Genomic DNA, 22,263 nt, shown 5'->3' with positions numbered 1-22,263 from the left:
GTCCATGTGGTCACCTAAATTAGCCATTCAAATCTAATTTAAAATAATTAAAATTCAGCCCCAAGACCCCTTCATTTAACCGTTCAAAAAACCTCTCTTCTTTTTCAACCTTTTATTTTATGCACCTATCTAAATTTGGCAAGATATTAACTTTCTCCTCCATTCAAGGGCTGACCACATATGAGGAGAAAATCAAGGCTCCCAAATCCTATTTTTAGCCGTACCCCACTAGTATAAATGGACCTCCACTTTTCCATTCATTCACTACTCAATTCATTCTTCCATTTTTCATCTTTCATCTCTCATTTGTTCTCTCTTTTCTCTATTCTTCCATTCCTTATATTTCTCCCTCTCGAAAGAGTGTTGGCAGAGTTTAAGAGTAGCCCCATTCAACCATATTGAGAGCTTTTAGGCTTGGTTGTTCGACAAGAAAAGAAGAGAAAATGAAGGAGCAAACAAGCTATGCTTCAGAAACCTACCAAAAATGGCTTAGAGTTTCTTCTTTCCTTTAAATCTTTTACTTTTGCTCAATTTCATGAACATGATTTCAACTAAGTGTTTTATTTTCAATAAAATCATGATTGCTTAAATCTTTTGGTGTTAGAATGATTTGATTTCTATAGTTCATTTTATTTAATTCTGTTAAAGGTGTTCTATGCTTTCGATCTATTTACTCATACAAGTAAAATCATGACTATATTTCTTATACATTATGAATGTAAAGAAATGACTGAATTAATTAATTAATCTAATCAAGGTTTTAATTACTTGACAAAATACTTGTATGGTGTATGTTTAATCAATTAGGGATTAAATTTGTAATAATACCAAAACTATTATTATTTTACATAACCTTGTAAAATGTTTTGTTTATGAAATTATAAGTTTATTAAACATAGAAATGTGCTAGGTAGACTTAGTAATTAAATAAGTTTAACATTTTACCCAATTAGATAAAGGTTAGTAAATGATTGACTTCCACAGAATCTCTATAACATCTTTTAACAGTGTTTAAATACATCTAAGCTAGGAAAGAAAATTATTCTAACACAAGCATGCTATTTTGATAACTCTTAAATCTTGCTTATTTTTTGTGTTTATTTTATATTGCTTACTTAGGTAATTCTTAGTTAATTAAATTAGATAGTCAATCCCCTTTTACTTGTTTGCATCATATTTTAATCTATATTATTTTCACCACCAATTTGTTTAAGTTTTAATTTTTCACAAAAAAGTTACGTATACAGTCCTCTTTGTGGAGACAATACTCTATACTTATCACTTTATTACTTGTCAATGATTGTGTACGCTTACACATTTCATCGATCCAAGTTTTTTGCGTCTTTGCTAGGGACTGTATTTAAGTACATTATTTGTGAAATTATTATTTTTACAAATTGGTTTAAATTTTTTGTTGAATTTTAATTTAGTTATTTTCGTGTTTTATTTCAGGTGTTTATGAGTATTGATCATATCATTGACTTACTCCTAATATATCCTGAAATCAGAAGAACATTTAGACAAAGGAAAAGATAAGCAACTCAAACACAGATTGAAGAAATGAATCTTGAGAATCAAAATCAAGATCAAGGAAATGGAACTGTAAATTGTCAAAATCTAGTCCTTGTTTTTGATGATAGGGAATGAGCCTTAAGACAGTACGTCGTGCCACTTGTCCATGAACTTAATCTTGGTATTTTAGACCCCAGATCGAGGCGCCACAGTTCAAGTTGAAGCTTGTATTTTCCAGATGCTTCAAATAGTGTGCCAATTGATTCGAATCAAAGTGTTTAGCAAGTCATGAATAGGATAAAAACACTAAAGAATATGTGAAAATAATTGGTGTTTGTAGAAGATGATACATTAAATGATGAATGGACGTCTCCTTTTATAGTTGATGATCCCATACCAAAAACAGCAAACAAATCTCCCCATAATCTTCATGCTTGTGTCATCCATTGATTAAGGGAGAACCACTTGCCAAATTTAGCAAGGATGTTATCTTAATTTCATCCCCTTGTGGTTCCATTCCTTGGTGTGAGGAAGAATGAGTCTTCCTTGCCATTTTTAGGAAGGAAGTTAGAATTGTTGTCTCCATGTGTGGCCGATCAATATGTAGTCAAATTGTGGTGGATTTTTTATTGCTATTTTTAGCATTTGGTGGACGATTGAAGGCTTATTTCAAGGGATATATATGCTGATTTGTATTTGGCAAAACATTGGGTCCAATCTACTATATTTGGGAATTGAATGGTTGGCTAGGGACTAATAATTTTAGCAATGAATAATTATCAATTTAATTTTCTAGTAAAAATGGGTAGTGGAATTGGTTTTGGGCCTCCAACTTAAGTAATATTCGGCCTCCTTGGAATTAATTTTGGATCATCACAATTTTGAAGTCCATGTGACTGCATTATTAATCTTTCAACCTGTACTTGTCTAAGACCAAAATACGACCAAAATTTTTCCATCCTTTCCCTTAGCCCAATCAATCCCCCAAAAAATAGTAAAATAACATTCATTTAACTTAAATTCACTAAATTAACACAACCTCATGGAAATAGGAGAATAGAGAAAAATAATGTAAAAAACCATAGAAAGTGTTATTTATATACTTAGAATTTGCATAATTTGTAAATAAAAGAGTGCTGAAAGATCTATATACTCAGAATAGAAATGGTACAAAATATCACCTACTTTACTCACTCGACTACTACCTTCTCATCATCTGATCTGCATATTGCTTAAACAAAAATGGTTCCTCCCAAAAATAATATCTAACATATGAAGGAATTTCCTCCTTTGTTGATATGTCAAATTGGGTGGAATAAACCACTAGCTAAAAAGTTAGCATAATTTGCAAACCAAGGAGCTTCATGGAATTGATTTACCTTAAAGATGTGTTTGTCTGGAAAATACTTATTAATAGGAATTGAGGAGTGGGTTTTGTCTTTTTGCTCCAATCTGGACAAATATTTTGCCACTTGACTCTTTATTCCCTTCCTAGCTTGTATCACCAAATCAAAATCTTGGAGTAACAAAATCTAATGTATTAATCGTGGTTTTGCATCCCCCTTTGAAAGTAGATATTTAATGGTCACGTGATCAGTATAAACAATCACTTTTGTACCTACAAGATATGAACGAAATTTATAAAAAGCAAAAACAAAAACAAGTGGCTCTTTTTCTGTTACCGTATAATTTAATTGTGCTCCCATCAAAGTTCGATTAGCATAGTAAATGGGATGGAAAATTCTATTCATTCATTGTCCTAACACAGCTAAATGGGATGGAAAATTCTATTCATTCATTGTCCTAACACAGCTCCTATTGCTTAGTCGTTCGTGTCGTACATTAGGTCAAATGGTGAACTCCAATATGGAGTAATGATTATTGGTGCTAAAGTTAATCTTTTCCCCAACTATTCAAAAGTTGTTAAATAATCATCATCAAAATTGAATACTTAATCTTTTTCCAATAGTTTACAAAGTGGTTTGGAGATTTTGGAGAAATCCTTAATGAATCTCCTGTAAAATCGAACATGTACCAAAAACTCCTAATGCCCTTCACAGACACTAAGGTGGGAGTTTTTCGAGAAAATCAATCTTTGCCTTGTAAACTTCAATTCCTTGTCTTATAATTCTATCCCCCAAAACAATGCCTTCTCTCACTATGAAATGACATTTCTCCCAGTTGAGAATGAGGTTAGTCTCTTTGAATCGTTTGGGCACTTTGGCCAAATTATCTAAATATTTTTCATAAGAGTCTCCAAATATAGAAAATTCTTCCATAAATACTTCCAAACAATTTTAAACGATGTTAGTGAATATAGCCATCATACACCGCTGAAAAGTTGCAGGTGCATTACATAAACCAAAAGGCATACACTTGAAAGCAAACGCACCATATGGAGATGTGAAGGTTGTCTTCTGTTGATCTTCTGGGGCTATAAGGATCTGATTGTATCTAGAATACTCATCAAAGAAATAATAGTAATTGTGCCTTGCAAATCTGTCTTATTCAACTTATGGTAATAAATACAAATCCTCCAACCAATAACTATTTTGGTTGGAATTAGCTCATTATTTTCATTTTTTTACAATTGTGATGCCACCCTTCTTTGGTACACATTGGACTGGACTCACCCAAGAGCTATCTGAGATGGGGTAAATGATTCCTGCATTAACCACTTCATGATCTTCTTATTGACTACCTCTTTCATATTGGGTTTAACCTTTTTTGACCATCAATAGTTCATTTTTCAAAATCTTCCAAAATGATTTTATGCATACAAAAGATGGGCTAATACCTTTGATATCAACTATCATCCAATTGATTGCCTTTTTGAATTTATTCAAGACATTAATAAGCTTCTCTACTTTTTTCTCAGTTAATTCAGTTGAAATAATCACATGTAGAGTCAAAGAGTTACCCAGAAAAACATATTTAAGGTGAGAAGGTAGTACCTTTAACTCTAACTTGGATGGTTCTTCAGTTGAAGTATTCAACTGCTTATAAGCACGAGAAACCAACTCCAAAGATTCAAAATGGGGTTGCTGATATGGTTTCTTGAACCCAAATACAACCTCAAAAATATACCAACAAGACCCACATTCGATTGTTAGAAAAAAATCCACGTTTTTGTTAAGGATCGTCTTGATTAGGAATAAATGAAGGGGACCTTGATCCAAGGTAATTGAATATTTAAGGAATTGAAGATATAAAGAACCTGACCCACTTAAAATATGTGATATCGCTATACTCTGGGATGGATTGGGAATAGAGTGATAAATAAAGGTTTAATGCTACAAAATTGTTAAGTTTTGATAAGTTCAAAAATTTAGTTAAGAATTGTGAGAGAAAGTTTTCACAAATAAGTTTATATTCAAAGTTGTGTGTAACCGTTTACAATGGCATGAAAAACAAAATATAGACCTAGGAGACTAAAGGCCACATTCAACCATTAAGTAATTCATACATGTAAATTAAATTACATTCATGAATAAAATCATATTCATTGAACACATGAATAGACACATTCTTCCCTTCTAGGCCGTGCATGAATACTGAAGGAAGAAGAATCCACTTGTGTGTTGAATGTTCATCAATTGCTTGATTATGGAATCACATCAGTTGTAAAGTGAATCCCTTCAATTCAACTTCCAATTCAGATTGATTTTCATCTTCTTCATTGTCACTTAGCATATCTGGTGCTAAGAATTGTTCTAATGGATCATCCATTGGAAATGATTCCGTCTTATCCATAGCAAAACATTCTTCTCCCGCATCAGGGTTTCTCATAGCTTTGAAAGAAATTAAAATTTACCTTATTGTCTTGGACTTGCATGGTAAGTTCTCCATTCTAAGCATCAATTAATGTTCATCTGGTTGTTAACAAAGGTCTTCCCAAAATGATAGGGACTTCTTTATCTACTTCAAAATCTAAGATAAGAAAGTTAGCAGGAAAAATAAATTTATCAACATGTACTAGAATATCTTCAATCTTTCCTTCAAGATGTGCTATTGATCGGTCTACTAGCTGTAGTGTCATTGTTGTTGGTCTGACTTCACCAATTCCCAATTGCCTAAACACAGATGTGGGCATCAAGTTTATGCTCACTCCCAAAACTCATAAAACTGTACCATAATATAAATTACTGATGTTACACGGCATGGTAAAGCTTCCAGGGTCTTTCATCTTCAGTGGCAACTTGTTTTGTAGGAATGCACTGCAGTCCTTAGTCAGAGCCACTGTCTAAAATTCTCCTAACCGTCTCTTCTTAGAGAGGATGTCTTTCATGAATTTAACATAATTTGACATCTATTCCAAAGGCTCTACCAACAAAATGTTGATATGTAACTGCTTAAGTACACCTAAGAATTTCTTAAAGTGTATCTCATGTTGTTGCTTATGGAATCTCTGTGAGTAAGTAGGTGGTGGAGGTTTTACCTTGACTGGACAACTTTTTGGAGGTAGCATTGGTTCTGCATCTACCTTGGGTGTCAATTCTTCAATACTACTCTGCTGTGGTTGTGCCTTAGTAGGGATCAAAGGAATAGGATTCTGCACTATTGGAGATTCAACTTCTAGTTGAGCTTCCTTCTGATTATGGATAACAACAGACTCATGTTTGGATTCAACAACTGCTGGTTCCAACACCTTTCCACTCCTTAAAGTAGCAGTTTTACACTATTCCTTGCTTGTGCTTCTGGGATTCTCCGTATCACTTGACAAAGCACCTTAAGGTCTATTTCTTAGCTCATTGGCTAACTGTCCCATTTGGTTCTCTAGATTCCTTAGAGTCGGATCATTTTTAGTCATATATTCTTTTAGTAGGTTTTCCAAATTATTTCAAGACTCGACTGGCTGAGGTTTTTGCATCTATTAAGAAAAATATGGTAATTTACTCCAAGAGAAATTAGGATGATTTCTCTATAAAGGATTATAGTGATTCAATTGTAGACTTGGGCCATTCCAATTTTGATGTTGGTTTCCCACAGAGTAAATATATTCGGGATTGGGTGGACATTCAATATATTCGGGATTGGGTGGACATTCTTCAAATGTGTGACCATCACCACAGTAAATACATGTGATGTTCTCAAGATGACTTGGTTGTTGACCTGTCATGCTAGTGTTGCAATCGTTAACAAAAATATTCTTAAGCATGGAAGTCATAGTAGATACTTGAGCTACTGAAGATGTAAAACATCAACTTCAAGAACTCCTGCCACTCTTCTTCTTGTGGCTGCTCGATGAAAAGGCCGCTGGTAGTTGTTACTTAAATCCTTTCAAGAATCTCATATGCTTCATTGTATGACTTTAAAAGAAAAACTTTGTTAGCTAAAGCATCTACCACCATTCTTGTGTGAGCATTGAGACCATTGTAGAATGTATCCAATTGAATGCAATGAGGAATTTTATGATGAGAGCATTTATATAATAACTCCTTAAATCGTTCATGAGAGCATTTATATAATAACTCCTTAAATCGTTCTTATGCATTATACAATGACTCATAATTGTATTGTTAAAATGTAGTAATTTCATTTATGAGTTGGACATTATTACTTGGTGGAAAATACTTCATTAGAAAAATGTTCTGCAATTCTTGTCATTTGGAAACAGAATGGGGAGGTAAGGAATTCAACCAAAATAAGCGGAGGTGCAAATGTAGATCTTCAATAAGCATTCCACTAAAATGACCCATTGTTTGCAACATCTAGAACATCACCAGTTTTAACTCGAACTGAGGATCCTCAATCTCGGGTCTTACAGTTCCAGGATTGAGTTCACTAAACAAAGGCACAACATACTGCCTAATCACTCGATGTCTGTCTTTAGCAACAAAGACCGGATTTCGATTATTACAAGCTGCGTATTCTCTTGGATTTTGATTCATCTCTTCGACTTGTCTTTGGGTTGAATGTTCCCTTCTTCTTTGCCTAAAAGTATATTCAATTTTTGGGTCAACTAGTAATAGATCAATTATTCGGTCTATGTTCATACTTTGGAAAATCATGAAAAATAATGAAGTTAAAATAAAAATAATAAAAATAAAATAAAAACAAACCAAAGTAAAAAACAAATATATTCACAAATAATGAAAAATACAGTCCTCAATAGCGATGCCAAAAACTTGGTGCTGCATGATTATGTGCAAGTTTACACGGTCATACAAGTAATAAGTAGTGAGTAAAAGAGTATAGTCTCTACAGAGACTGTTAAATGAATTATTTGCAAAATTAATTTTAATAAATTTGGTTAAAAAATAATAATGAGAGAGTAATAATGATGGAAGTCACAATTTAAGTTATGAAAGTAATAAAAATTCAAACACCCAGAAAATAAAACAACATACCTTGCAGGAAATAAACACAAGGAATAATATAACACAACATGAATAAACTAAACTAAAATATTTCACTTTAACAAGAATTCATTATTAGTCACAATAAAAAGATCACGAATGGTTCATGGCAATATGAAAATCATTAAACCCATTTAATTAAGGCATAGGCTCCTCTCAAAGTCCTATTTTGTTCCTAAATTAATTAGCATATCCTTATTTTAAAAAACTAACTTAGAAATCACCCTCCGAGGCATTTACACAATTTATGCATACAACAATTATCTTCTGAAATCAACATGATATGGACAATTTAGGTCTTACGTCTATTAACTATTACCTCTTCCCAAATTAAATAGTTAATTCAATTACCTACAAATGTTTACCATACATTCACAAGTATTAACATGAATGAAACCTAAATGAATGAAATAATCATTTGCATAGAATATTTAGGAAACAAATGCCAATGAACTCAAATCATGATTCATATCCATTTTGAATAAAAAAATTAAGTCATGTCATATTAAACTAAAAATATAAAGATAAGATGCAATCTTGTCTCTCGACATAGAAAAATTAATTTAACAATATAAAGAAGGGTAAGAAAGAGCAGCCAAGGGGGGTTATCCACGACCATTTCACAATGCAAAGACTAAACAATTGAATGTAGGGGCTATCAATGGTTGCTCATTTTGGCTTCCCATGTTGGCTTTCTTCCCCATCTTTAAGTTAAAATCACCTAAACGTCTCAGGTCAATCTCTTAGCTGCTTTCATTTTGGCAAGTGATTGCCTTATCTTGTGAATTCAAAGTGTTTAACAAGCCTTGAATAGCACAAGAACACTTAAGAATATGTGAAAAGAATTGGTGTCTATAAAAAAGATGATATATCAAATGATGAATAGAACTCTCCTTTTATAATTGATGAGCCCATGCCAAAAATAGCTAACAAATCTCCCCATAATCTCCATGCTTGTGCCATCAATTGATTAAGGGAGAATTTGTTGCTTCATTGCTACATTTAGAAAGGATGTTACCTTAATTTTCTCCACTTGTGGCTTTGTCCTTTGGTGTGAGGAAGAATGATTCGTCCTTGCTACTTTTATAAAGGAAGTTAGATTTGTTCTCTCCATATGTGGCTGACCAATATGTAGTCCAAATGTATTGAATTCTTATTGTTAGTTTTAGCAATTGGTGGATAGTAAGAGACTGCTAATTTAAGCAGTGAGTAATTGCCAATTTATTTTTCTAGTAAAAATGGGTAGTTGAATTATTTTTGGGCTTCCTTAGAATTCATTCTGGATCATCACCATTTTGAAGTCTATATGACTAATTAATCTTTCAACATGTACCTATCTAAGACCGAAATATGACCAAAATTCTACCATCCTTTCCCTTAGCCCAATTAATCCCCCCAAAAATAGTAAAATAACATACATTTAACCTAAATTTGCTAAATTAACACAACCTCATAGAAATAGGAAAATATAGAAAAATAAAGTAAAAAAACCATAGGAAATGTTATTTATATACTCGAAATTCGCATAATTTGTAAATAAAAAAGTGCTAAAATATCTATATATTTTAGAGTTTACACCAGTTTAGTGGGATTCCTACTGAGGATCCCCACTTTCACCTACTATTGTTTATGGAGGTAAGTGACTCCTTCAAGTTGGCTGGAATTACCAAAGATGCATTAAGGTTGAAGTTGTTCTCATACTCATTAGGGGATACAACAAGATCTTGGCTAAACTCATTGCCATCTAGTTTAATTTCTACATGGAAACAATTGGCAGAACATTTCTTAACGAAGTACTTTCCACCTAACAAGAATGCTAAGTTGTTGTAACACCCCTTACCTGAGATCGTCGCCAGAGTCGAGCACGAGGCGTTACCTGACTTAACTTACTATTCGGGGCATAAAATTTGCTTTTAAAATTAATTTATTTACATTCATTCAATATGTCCCTGAAAAGGGCCCTCGAGATCCTAAAACATGCAATTGAAACTGTTCGGGACCAAACCGGGAACATTAAAAAATTTCCGATTACTTAGACAAATCAAAACAATTTATTTCATTATTCCTTATAAAACTGCCCACCTGCATCATAGTCACTAAATAAATCATAACTCGAGTCACAAAACTCAAAATTTAAATTCGTGAATTTTCCCTGAAACTAGACTCATATATCTTCTTACTAATTGTTTTCCAGAATTTTTGGTCTAGCTAATTAGTATAGTTTCTAAGTTAAAGTTTCCCTTGTTGCACTGTTCGACTACTCTGACCTCTCCTCACTACGAATCAATTTTCTCCCTGTAAAGAATTCAAATAACTATGACGTTTGTTTCTCTTGAAAGTAGATTCACTAAGGAATCTAGAAATATAAACTATAACTCCTAATTATTCTTGTACAATTTTTAGTAGATTAATAAAGTTAGAATAGGGGATTCAGAAACCGCTCTGACCCTGTCTCACTAAAATTCAAATATCTCTTAATATACACCTCTTTTGCTTACTCTGTTTCTTTTATTGAAAATAGGCTCAATAATATTTAATTCTATATCTCATTCATCACCTAATTCCATTTCTACTATTCTTGGTGATTTTTCAAGCTCACGTCACTGCTGCTGTTCAATACGGTTTTAATGCTAATTTCACTTTTTCATGATTTCTTTGTATTAACTATCATTTAGGCATACATAACACCGAAACATGTTCTTCATTAGCCATTTCAATAGATAATCATTATCAAATATTTATATACCATTCTTTAGCCATATCATAAGGACATACACACAAAATGGCTAAGTCCCTATACATGCCATAAACTAGAACGTTTGTAAACGAAGATACCCATTTGGTAACTTGATAGTCGATAGTGTGAAGTGATCTCCAATGACCTCCAACCTGAGCTTTCTTTTAAGTAATTTGAAACATGGGAAAGTGAAAGAAGTAAGCTTATAAAGCTTAGTAAGTTCACATATAAAATAATAAGCATTAGCAATCAATTTAGCTTACTACTATGCTGTCATAATTTTCTTAAATAATGTTTAGTTCTTATTTTCCATCTTACTGATCGGTAACCTTACCAAAGGCTCAAAATACAAAAGGCACCTTACTTAATAGCTTGCTTACATACTGCAACATCTCAGTTAACACATGAGTACTCTTTCATAATATAGGCATATTGTCAATCATGTCATAAAGTGTCACAAGCATAACTGAAAACTCATCAGTTACTTAATACTTGATAATATCAATTACTTACAATCTCAATATTAAATAAGCCTTAAATGCATACCTGTACTCTTTCTTCATGTTCTCACCTTGTCGTTTCTTTGACTTACTCTTTGGATTACTTGGGAACCTTTTCCTTTTTGAACTTACCATTGCCATGTCTTGACATGGTCTTACGTGGTATCCTTGCCTTATGAACTCACCAACGTCATGCCTTGCAATGGTCTTACATGGAACCTTCGCCTTATAGTAACTCATCAATGCCATGTCTTGACATGGTCTTACATGGTATCTTTGCCTTATGAACTCACCAATGCCATGCCTTGGCATGGTCTTACATGGGACCTTTGCCTTATAATAACTCTTCAATGCCATGTCTTGACATGGTCTTACATGATTTCATTGCCTTATAGAACTTATCAATGCCATGCCTTGGCATGGTCTTACATGATATCCTTATCTTACCAAATGTCATGTTCCAAACATGGTCTTACATGGTATCCTTGTCTTACCAAATGCCATGTTCCAAACATGGTCTTACATGATATCCTTGTCTTAGTGCCAATGCCATATCTTGATGTAGTCTTACATGGAGTCCTTAATCAATGCTGATGCCATGTCTTGACATGGTCTTACACGGGATCCTTGCCTTACCAATGCCATGTCTTGACATGGTCTTACATGGTATCCTTAACCGTCAATTCCTCCTTAAATGCATGTTATGAACATGGACTTTTACGTCAATTCTTCCTTAATTGCCATGGTACAACCATGGACTTTAAGATATCAATGCCTTGTCAAGTCATAGATAAAACATACTTGCTCAAATTCTCAAGGTTAGTCACATAACTCAATAATAACAATACTAATAACAATAATTGCATAATAATAAAAAGCTATCTTACAAAGCCATAATATAAAATATGGTCTTACATTCTCAATCTCATCATATCATCAACTTAACTTATTCTCATCAAACTATACTAGTCAATGCTTGTTATCTTACAAAGCCATAATATAAAATATGGTCTTACATATAAATTATACAAGTTCTCTTTCCAATATTGAATTATTATCGAACATTAATCATTATATCTGAAACTCAATACTAAAGTATTTATGGCCAAAATATCAATTTATCATTCAAATATGCATAATTCAATGCTTATTAAACATATGAACTTACCTCGATACCAAAACGACCATTTTACCAACTTTCCCGATTTTCAGTTTTTCTCCCGTTCTAGGTCCAAATCTCACTTTCCAGGATCTAAAACATCATATTTTTCTTATTTAGTTAATGTACTATTCAAAACATTCCCTAACTCAAACTTTTGAAAAATTACAATTTTGCTCCTAAACCTTTGCAGAATTACGATTTTACCCCTAGGCTTGGAAATTAAAATTTATCCATTTTTCTTATGTTTTATGATACTATGAACATTTTTCCCTTCTATGGCAACATCAAATTCCCACTCTATCATGTACTTATGAACATTAGGTATTTTTACCGATGGTGGCGTTTTACTCGTTTTCACTTAAAATCGCTTAGCAAAAGTTGTTTAACATAATTTCAAGCTTCATATTATACCATAAAACATCAAAATAAAACACATTTAACCTATGGGTATTTTTCCAAATATGAACCCTAGCATGAATTATTGCTAGAATAAGCTAAATCAAGTTATCGGGACTCTAAAAACATAAAGAACATTAAAAACGAGGCTAGAACGGACTTATTATTGAGCTTGGAAAGCTTGGAAACCCTAACCATGGCTTCCCCCATGCTATATTGGTCCTCCATGAAGAAGATGGACCAATTTTGGCTTTATTTTCCCTTTTTAATTCTTTTAATTACTAAATGACCAAAATGCCCTTAAAGGCTTTTCTTTCAAATTTGTCCTATTCTTGCCCATTTTTGTCCAAACTTAAATATAATGATCTAATTAATAAATAAGGACCTCCACTTTAAGAACCCATTTCAATTAAATCCCCTTTATTATCTAGAACACACATTTTGCTAATTTTACAATTTAGTCCTAATTATCAAATGAGGCACGTATACATAAAACTTCTCCACGAAATTTTTATACAATTATTCAATCAATGAATAAACCTTAAAACTTAATCGGAATAATTTTTTTTGACCTCGAATTCGTGGTTTTGCAACCACTATTCTGTTTATGCCCTATTTTAGGATGTTACAGTTGTGAAACAAGACCAATACCTTCCAAAAAATGGATGATGAATCCATATATGAGGCATGAGAGAGATTCAAAAAATTATTATGAAAATGCCCTCACCATAGAATTTTGTATTGCATCTAACTGAAGACATTTTATAATGGTCCCAACGCACACACGAGGATGGTAGTAGACGCTTCTACAAATGGAACACTTCTTTCTAAGTCTTATAATAAGGCTTGTGAAATTATTGAACAGATAACTAGTAATAAGTACCAGTGGCCAACCAACCGAGCAACCACAAGACGTAGAGTTGTAAGAGTACATAAAGTTGATGCCCTTACTTCCCTTTTAGCTCAGGTATTCTTTATGTCCTCAATGATTAAGAATTTTACTACTAATGGTTTTGTAACAAGTCCGGCCGTTGAACTCAAGTAATAGGATGCTACAAACAAATATAGAGTAATTACATGCCATTCATAGTTCAAATTTTCAATGCAATATTATTTCACCACAGATAATCATGTATAACATGAAATTCAATCAATTTCAGGTTTAAATCAAGCTTATGAAAGTTTTAAATTAACCCAACATCAATCAAGGAAGAAATTCAAACAAAAACAAAAAGATAGGAAAAATATTCAAATAGGTGTCACACGGTCATGTCCCCTGACCGTGTGAAAAGCTAAGGCCGTGTAGGGATGAGACTCATAGCTGTATAGGCAAGCCATGTAACAGCCTGATGTCATGTGGAGCTGGACTCACACGGTTGTGGGAACAAATAGTGTAAATCATGCCATGTGGATCAAAAGTAGAAATATTCAAAAGATGTCACACGACCGTGTCGTTGGTCCATGTAACAGACTGTGGTTGTGTGCACAAATTGTTACTGTAACACCCAGCAGATGGGCTTGGAAGGTTTGGCATCTTAAGTGAAGGGATTGCCAGTATATCGATGAACTAGTGTTCACCAAGAGTTGTGTGAGCAAGGTGTTCACCAGAAGAGTATCAATAAGGGTGTTCGCCAGTAGCAGTGTGCAAAAATTAATGGTAAGGGGGTTCACCAATTTCTCTACGAGGTAGGTTCACCCGTCTGTGTTGAGAACTAGTGTTCGCCAGTTAAAGTTATGAACTTGTGTTCGATGGTCAAAGATACAATGTGACTCAAATTAGGAAAAAAGTGATTTAGTGTTTCTAGGAATACTTTACGTGCAAGTAACAACTTTCCCAAGTCAATTATGGTATCCTAAGATTTCCAGGACTTCTAGGTCTATAAACAATACTCTTAAATTCTGTGAATTCTTCATTGAATATTTTGTCGTCAAAGTCTCCGCTCTTGGTTTAGTACGTAGCTATCAAGGTAAGTCTCTGTCTTGTTGGGTGTGATTGTCCAAGTTTCATTGCATGAATTTTGTATGTTTTGTTATCTATAAGTAATATATGTGTTGAGAACTAGTACGACCATCTACCAGTAAGGATAAGGGCAAAGCTAAACTAGTTTAAGTTCTCCATTTTTCGGTGAGGAATCGGGCTCCATCATGAGTATGTTCTTTACTAAGCTTTTAAAAGTGTGAGTGGTTTGGAATTATTTGGAGTATGATAATTGCTATGATTTTCATTTTAACTGAATATGTTTTCTAAGAATTATGTTTTTGAAACAAGTTTAAAGGTAAGTTATTGAAAATCTCTATTTTAAACTACGATACTTTGTTTTCAATTACGAGTTCAAAATATGATTTTAACACAGTTTGCGCGTGCTCCTATGGGAGCTAAGGTTATCAAAGAATGTTTTAAGAATGATTTTACAAGCCGTGTATCAACAAAGCTCCTCCGTGAGCTAAGGATAAATTGTGCATCAATGAAGCTCCCCTATGAGTCTATGGACAAGCTGTGTATCAGCGAAGCTCCCCTATGAGCTTATGGATAAGCTGTGTATCAAAAAAGCTCCTCTTTGAGCTAAGGATAAGCTATGTATTAGCGAAGCTCCCCACGTGAGCTTAAGTGATGAAGCTGTGTATTAGCGAAGCTCCTCATGCGAGCTTAAGTGATAGTGCTCCTTAGTAAGCCCAATTCTGTATGAGCTAGGTGGGATTATGTCCATCGAAACAAAGTGACGAACTAGTCTTGCGACCTAAGGCAGACTTTGTTTGTAAGTGAGAATTGGTCTTACGAGCTAAGGTAGACTGTTCTAAGAAAATGTTTTTTGAAAAAGTATGAGTTGGTTTCGCAATGTAATGGCGAACCCAGACTCTGGTTTTTTAAAGGTTTTGCTAAACAAACTAGGCTCACAATTTTAATGCGAACCCTGCCAAAGATGTTTTAAAAAAAATTAATGAGTTTTCAAACTGATTTCCAAAAGTTATGTTGGTAACAACCCAATTTCGGTGAAATCGAAACAGTAGTCTCGGGACCACAAGTTCTAGCCAAAAAATAAAATTTATTTTTATTTTATTATATGGTCCGTATTATGATAGACATGTCATGTGAAAATTTTGATAAGAACATATTATCAATTAAGTGTTTAATTACGAGAAGGACCAAATCGCATAAAATGCAAAAGTTGGATTCTAGTAGCTAGAAGGATCAAATAGCTATGGAATTCAAAACTTAAGGTCCTTATATGGTATTTAGACCATTAAACAAAGTATATAGATATTTTGGTATGACTCATCCATGGAAAAATAAAAAGAGGCTAAGGACTAAATTGGAAAGATGAAAAGTTATTAAATGACAATTTACTTAAATGAAAAAGAAAACAATTTTTATATCATCTTCCCCAAATATTTCTATGGAAACCCTAGGAGAGAGGAAGAAGACTTATCAAGCACATTTGGGTAAGTAATCAAGCCTCGTTTTTAGTAATGTTTATATTTTTAAAACCGAGATAGTCTAATCTATCTATTTAGGGGATTAATTTGAAAAGATATCAAAGTATTAAATTTGGGTCATTGATAAATATGCTAGAAATATAAATTTATGGTAAAAAATGAAAGGTTTTTGATAGATAAACAACTTTTACAAAGCAATTTTTGATGGAAACTTGATTTAGGGACTAAAATGAAAAAGTGATAAAACCTGTAATAGCCTGATTTTGGGGCTAGTCAGAATAGTGGTTTTGAGACGACAAATTTAATGTAGAAAATTTTGTTTTTATCATAATTTTACGCTCTACAATTTTACGGAATGATTTCATGAAAATTTAATTTAAAAATTTTGACGTTTGGGCATTCAATTTAGTCAAAAGGACTAAATTGTAAAAAGTGAAAAAGTTGAGTTCTACACGCTAGAGGTGTCTAATTGTTATGAAATTTTAAATTGGAGGTCCTTAGATGGTAATTAGACCATTTGTTAAGTTTTTGGACAAAAATGGTCATGGTTAGGTATGTTTCTAAAGTTTTTCATTAATGGCATTTTAGTAATTTGGTAATTAAATGAATTCAAAAGCCAAATTAAAAGCCAAAATTTGTCCATCTTCTACCCCATGGCCAAATTTCACAAGGAGAAACCATGGCTAGGGTTTTTCAAGCTTCCAAGCTTGATTGTAAGTCCGGTCTAGCCCCATTTTTAATTATTTTTACTTTTTTGGAATCCTTGTAACATGATCTATCTATTTCTACCACTAATTAAAGAAATAATCAAGGTCTAAAATTTTACCCATGATGGATATTTGTGTATTTTGATGTCTAATGGTAGAAAATGCATGTCTGGTGTATGATAAATGACTTTTCCTAAGTGATTTTCGGTGAAAATGCTTTAAAAGGACTTTTTTGTAAAAAGTTGAAAAATTGGTATTAAAATGTGAATAAAAGAAAAATGTAGGCTGTTATAAGCATGTATAAGGTTTAGATAGGCTTGGGTATTGAAGAAATTGACTACATTTCATTTTACGAGCCTCAGGACTAAAATGTAAAAATGTAAATCTTTGGGGGAAAAATGTAAATTTTCCATAATGTGAATTTGGGCTGATTTGAATAGTATAATGATTAAATAAATTAACTGTGATATTATAGATCAAGAAAAACGAAGTTCGGACCTTGACCGGGGGAAAACAAGGTTATTGACGATTAGATCCATTTCCTTCTATTTTGTACTGAGGTAATTTTGTGTGTAAATAATGCAATGCTGTGTTATGTATTTAATGTTTAATATTGCATAAATTGTACAATTGTTTCTATGGACATATTCAACGAAGTTTCGATGATGACAAAATCCCGGTTGAACCTTAGGAATAGTTTAGGATACAAATAACATGTCACTAGGAAACCATGTGTTATGTGATTTATGTGAATTCGGGTCTGGTCATGTACGTCCTACCGGTGACTGGGTAGTCTGGCATGTGTTGTGGATACCTGATAGCTTGTATGAGCACCCGTATAGCTACGTCTTGACTGATAGCTTGTGTGAGCAGGCCAGTGATTAGCTCGTGTATGAGCCCTATGTGTTGTGAGATTTGAAGTAGCATTGGCTACATATGTGGCACTTATGTTCAAGACTTTCTGTGTATCTGATAGTATTCCAAGTGTTCAACAGGTAATTCGAAGAGTATGTCAAAGATGACAAAGTATGTTACTATGTTACGAATTTGTACAGGTATGTACATAAAGTTCATAAGCATTGACTTCATGATATTGTGAGTTCATGGTTTCCATGAGAATATTTTTGTGAAAACCTTGTGAATTAATGGCCTATATTTGTGATGTACGAAATACATGGTAAATTTCGATTGGCAATTGTGTAGTTGGCTTTAGGCTAAATTGAGTTATGATATAGCATGTTTTATTTACGCAAAGTGTGATTTATCGGATATGAGAAAAAAGGAAAGATTGGCATGATTGCCTATTAAAATGATTATGGAAAGATATGAGTATTAAATAATTGAAAGATGTTAAAATATATGCATGAAAAGTGAATACTGATAATTAATGTGTATGTTTATTATGAGGTTTGAAATGATTGATTGATTGTGGTAATTTATTATGAGGTTTGAAATGATTGGTTGATTGTGGTAATCGATTATAATGGAGAGATTACGATTGTTAGGCTAAAGTCAAGACATGTTAAATTATGCTTGGAAATTGATATAGCAAACAATGTGACTGAATAATTTATAACTATGAGGTTTATAGCAATTTATACTATTTTGTTTTGTGTTTATATTGTTAAACTTGGTAAATGATTGGTAAAATTTGCTTATTATTTTCATACGGACTTACTAAGCTATATAGCTTACCCCCTTTCCTTTCCCATGTTTTATAGTGCCATGAAGCTAGCTCAAGTTGGAGGTCGCTGGAGATTCTATCACACTATCAAGCTACCATTTTGAGTATTGATGAATCCAAGTATTTTGAGTTTATGACATGTATAGGGACTTAGCTATTTGGTTCTATGTGTCATATGATTTTAGCCAATGTAATGGCTTTTAATCGTTAAAGGCTTGTTTTGCTATTTGGCCAAGTAAGTTGGCTTATATTAGCTAACGTGATTGTAAGCCTAATTATATTCATATATGCGTCAATGTCTGTGGTGATATGATCATGGTATGCTTGGTGAATGTGATATGTTTGGAAATGTAATTTATGGCATGATTGTGTAATGCTTGGAATTGTGATCTATTGATGAGATGAGGAATATGAGTATATTTGTATTAATGTCTTTTGTGAATGTGGAAACTTGCACAATTTGATATGGAAAGGTTGGTGTTTCAGGAATGTTTAATAATGGTATGAGAATGACATGTTATTGTCCTGGTTGTGATTGTTTGGTTGCTTTTACATGCTTAAATTTGTGCCAAGTGATGTGGTGTATATGTGTGCAAGTGTGGGTGGCAAAATGGCTTGGTAAATAGCCTTGTTTTTGTCCACATGGGTAGACACAGGGGCTGTGACAGCCCTAAAGTGACCCTAGTCGGAAAGCGGTTTCGGGACCGCTAAACCGAGTCACCAAATTATTTGAATATGAAAATTATTGTCTAAAATATGTGAATATGAATGTGTGAAAGTTTTAAGCTTCGATTTAGTTAATTGCATGTGAATTTAGTCAATAGGACTTATGTGTGACACTTTTGAAATGTGATAGGTTAATCTATAAGGATCTATTAGTGCATGTAATCAAAGGGGTGGACTTGCATGTCAATTTCCCCATTTAATTAGTAGTGGCCGGCCATGACAATAAGGGTGGACAAAATGTGATGGGTAAAACATGTCATAAACATGTTGTGTTAATGCTTTATGTTAGAAATGATAAAATAAGGAGCATGGTAATAAAATAATGAAAAGGAAAATGATGAAGAAAAAAAAAGAAAAAGTTCTCATGTTGTTGAACTTGGCCAAATAGAAGAAAGAAAAGAAGGAAAGAGCTTGGAGAAAATCGGCTATGGTGGTTCACTAGACTAAGGTATGTTGATGTTGTTCCATGAGATTCATGCATAGTTTTAGTTGTTAGCTTGAGTTCTACCTAGCCCATGGTTTAAATCTTTGCTATGAGATGGAGATGATATTCGGCCATGGGTGTTGTCTTCTTGGTTGGTGTTTGATGTTGTGGTGATGAGGCATGAAGATGAGCTAAGTTTCGGCTAAGGTGGACTTGTGTTGATGTCATTTGCATGCTAAGTGTGAAGCTTTGTAGTGATACATGTAATGGTGATTGATGACTCTTGGATTTTCTTTTTAGCATTTTGAGTTAGACATTAAGTTCTTTGTTTAACCCATGACCAAAATTGAAATGGTATGGTGTCTTGATGCATTTGGCCATGGTAGGAAGTAGATGAGAATTGGTAGTAAGGTGAAGTGCAAATGTTAGTATTTGATTACTAGTGTATATATGTGTATTAGCCGAGTTTTGAACTTGAAACAAAATGGTATGTAGTCAATACAAGTAACCATATTTGTAGGAAGTATTAACCATATAATCGGCCTCAACATGGACATGCATATTCGGCCACATGAGGTAGATGTGTTGCATGTATTCGGTTAGAGGCAAGCATATTGATGCTTTTATCTTGGCTTAGATAATCGGCTAAAAGATAGTGTGGGCTAAAATGTTGAGTTGATTCATGATTTCGTATATATGTGACTCTAATGTCTAATGTATATATGGGTTAAGTACCTTGAGTTTCTCTTTTTGATGTTCAAATGATTAAATCAATTTATTTGTTAAGTTAAGCTCAAGAGCAAAGGGGAACTAAATCCGATAAAGGGAAGGAAAAAGTGATCGAATAGCCGTCGAAATCGTTTGACAACATCCGAGGTAAGTTTTCGAGTAATGAAACTTAGTTTACGATTTGATTAAGTCATGACGTATAATCATAACAAATATACGGTGATATAATGACTCTACTTGAATTATATGTTGAGTTAATTAGTCTATAGGTATGATGGGTAGCCGTATGTGCATAGAGATCATGTCATAAAGCAAACCAAATCATGCTGTTTGTATGTGGCTATTGAGCCGAAAATGGGAATGCTTAATAACTAACTTGTGTTTGAATTCTAGTTATGAAAATGAAATAAAGATGTATCATGATTTACTGATATGTGCATGAATATTCGGATGATAATTCCGGGCTAAGTCCCGAAGGCATTTGTGCTAGTGACTAATTCCGGGCTAAGTCCCGAAGGCACTTATGCTAGTGACTAATTCCGGGCTAAGTCCCGAAGGCATTTGTGCAAGTTACTATATCCGGGCTAAGTCCCGAAGGCATTTGTGCGAGTTACTATATCCGGGCTAAGTCCCGAAGACATTTGTGCGAACTACTATATCCGGGCTAAGTCCGAAGGCATTTGAGCGAGTGGCTATATCCGGTTAAAGCCGAAGGTACTTGGTTTGGGAATGAGCGATCTTGCTGTAATAATTTCAATTAATATGCTCGTAAAATCCCAATGATGAGGTATGTTTCAGATATGCATTGGATTAGTTGATTCCTTTTAAATAGTATTCGTCATCGATTAATGAGCTTCCGACTTTTGGTTAAGTTGATCTCTTATGTATGAATATAAGGGTTGGTAATGTGAAGTAGGTATGATTTTGAGAATGTGTGTATATGAAATTATCCGTTTAGTCATATGAATGGTATACTTCAATTGTGCCTAATTTCATTGCTCAAAACTTACTAAGCATTAAATGCTTACTCCGTTTCTCGATTTTCATTTTATAGATTTTGGTTCGTCACCTATCGGACTCGGGATTGTCGAAGTCAAGTCGTCCACACTATCAAAGCCCTTTTGGTACACTTTTGGTTGAACTCGAAAATGGCATGTATAGGACTACCCTTTTGTTGTTGGTCATGTACCCTTTGGTTTTGTATAAATTTGGATAGCCATGCGAAAATGGCTTATATATACTTTAAGCATAGCATTATAATCGTTTTGTATGTTGTTCATTGAGAGGTATGGAAGCGTTTGGTAACGATTAGCCATTGGAATGGTTAATCATGATCATTTTGGTGCTTTGTATGACAAATTCTAGTTGATTCATGGAAAACCATGAAATAGGTAAAGTTTACCTTAAAAAGCAGATCTTGACGACAAAGAAGTGGTGTGGATTTGAAAATCACTAAAATATTAGGAATGGAATTAAATAGTGAATAAATTATGTAATCGAACCTTGATGAATCTACTTTCATATGGAAGAAACGAAACGATCATATGAGTCTTATTTTGAGAGATATTTAAGTTTTAGTGGAACAGGGCAGAGCGATTTCTGGATCCCCTGATCTAACTTTGGAAATTCACTATAAATTAACCAGAGATAATTAGAGGTCATTACATATATGTATAGATTCATTTTTGAGTCTAGTTTCGTTAGAAACAAACAGCATAAGTAATGAAGCCCTGTATAGGAAGATATATAAGTCGTAATGCATGAAGGTCAGAGCAGTCGAACCCTGAAACAGGGGAGACTTTAACTAATAAACTGTACTAATTCCCTAGACCAAAAATTCTAGAAAAAAATTTTAGATGAATATATGAGTCTAGTTTTAGGTAAAATTTACG

The 22,263-nt window shown here is 33.5% G+C and overlaps 1 long non-coding RNA gene and 2 other non-coding genes across 3 annotated transcripts; 1 reads left to right on the top strand and 2 right to left on the bottom strand.

Moving 5' to 3' along the window:
- The first annotated feature begins 6,957 nt into the window (after positions 1 to 6,957).
- Positions 6,958 to 7,061, top strand: LOC128279556 (small nucleolar RNA R71). The gene has a single exon (XR_008269758.1). It is a non-coding gene; the product is annotated as a small nucleolar RNA R71 (small nucleolar RNA).
- A 40-nt stretch (positions 7,062 to 7,101) lies between these two features.
- On the bottom strand, positions 7,102 to 8,738 carry LOC128296294 (uncharacterized). Its single transcript, XR_008286853.1, has 2 exons — positions 8,488 to 8,738; positions 7,102 to 7,446 (listed from the first exon to the last, which is right to left on the bottom strand). It is a non-coding gene; the product is annotated as an uncharacterized LOC128296294 (long non-coding RNA).
- Positions 8,739 to 13,295: 4,557 nt separating this feature from the next.
- LOC128279650 (small nucleolar RNA R71) lies at positions 13,296 to 13,402 on the bottom strand. Its single transcript, XR_008269849.1, has one exon. It is a non-coding gene; the product is annotated as a small nucleolar RNA R71 (small nucleolar RNA).
- Positions 13,403 to 22,263: the final 8,861 nt, after the last annotated feature.

The sequence above is a fragment of the Gossypium arboreum genome, chromosome 8 (genome assembly GCF_025698485.1).
Source record: "Gossypium arboreum isolate Shixiya-1 chromosome 8, ASM2569848v2, whole genome shotgun sequence".
Classification (NCBI taxonomy): domain Eukaryota; kingdom Viridiplantae; phylum Streptophyta; class Magnoliopsida; order Malvales; family Malvaceae; genus Gossypium; species Gossypium arboreum.
The sequence above is the reverse complement of the archived record's forward strand: the minus strand, read 5'-3'. Positions and strand labels throughout refer to the sequence as shown.